This window comes from Acanthisitta chloris, unplaced genomic scaffold, assembly GCF_000695815.1.
Source record: "Acanthisitta chloris isolate BGI_N310 unplaced genomic scaffold, ASM69581v1 scaffold5894, whole genome shotgun sequence".
In the NCBI taxonomy this organism is placed as follows: domain Eukaryota; kingdom Metazoa; phylum Chordata; class Aves; order Passeriformes; family Acanthisittidae; genus Acanthisitta; species Acanthisitta chloris.
The window spans coordinates 32,006-33,149 of NW_008669758.1; the positions used below are offsets into that span (position 1 = coordinate 32,006).

General features: G+C 39.2%; 1 protein-coding gene across 1 annotated transcript in view; it reads right to left on the reverse strand.

The window, feature by feature from the left end:
* Nucleotides 1–1,144, reverse strand: part of SPTLC3 (serine palmitoyltransferase, long chain base subunit 3) — an 83,023-nt gene that overhangs the window by 1,488 nt on the left and 80,391 nt on the right. The window lies entirely within an intron of this gene.

Sequence of the window (1,144 nt, forward strand, 5' to 3'; positions counted from 1 at the left end):
ACATATGCAGAATTTTTGATGTCGTTTGAGAGTGATCTGCACTGGTGTGGGAGTTAGTCAGCAGGACAGGTCTTTGGCCTCAAGATCCATGTGAATTTCAGGATGCAAATGTAGAGCCAGGAGCTCTCTGCAGGCACAGGTGCTTGTCTGCATAAAGGAGTGGCATCTTTAACTCAAATGCCTTCCATGTTCACAGATTCTTTGCTTTGGAATTTTTGATGTCGTTTGAGAGTGATCTGCACTGGTGTGGGAGTTAGTCAGCAGGACAGGTCTTTGGCCTCAAGATCCATGTGAATTTCAGGATGCAAATGTAGAGCCAGGAGCTCTCTGCAGGCACAGGTGCTTGTCTGCATAAAGGAGTGGCATCTTTAACTCAAATGCCTTCCATGTTCACAGATTCTTTGCTTTGACCATCATGCTTGTGCAAAGAGAGGAAAAAGATAAGCTTGAAATTCATTGTTAAGCCTCTGTGTGCCTTGCCTCTAAGTCGGCTTATTCTGAGAATGAAAGAACATATCCCAACCCAGGCCAAAAACACCTTCAGCAAGAAAGGGAGATGGAAAATTTCAAAGAGTTTATTTTAAACACATTTCTGACTGCATTGGAATGGAGGTTTATCATGGAAGTCTCAACATACTCTTAACAGTATTTCTGATATCAGAGAAAGATACAGAACTGAGACAGGCCAGACAGCACCAATTAAACTTAATTAGGTTCAAACAGTTCCAAATACTGTTTGCAATTTCCACCTGTACCCCCAGGGCTACCCCATATACTTCTGCAATTCAAGAAACACATGGAAATATGGAATGGAAATATGAGTATGGAAAATCTGATTTTCAATCATTTGCATATCATTTCAGGTTTCCTATTTGGATAGTTTTGACCTATCATTTAATTTTTGTCTTGCTGTGCTCTTCATGTAGGTCTTTATTAGTGATGACAGATGTGGTCACTATTAGAAATAGAAGAACATAACAAATTAAGTGTCCCATAATTTATTTTACAAAATAAAATCTATAAGGCTCAAATGTCTTTAAAGATCAAGTGACAAGGCCAGAAAAACGAATGTAAAAATGAATTACTGAGATTGAAAGTAACAGAGGCACAGCTTCTCCCAACCTCCTTTGCATCTGAAGTTAAT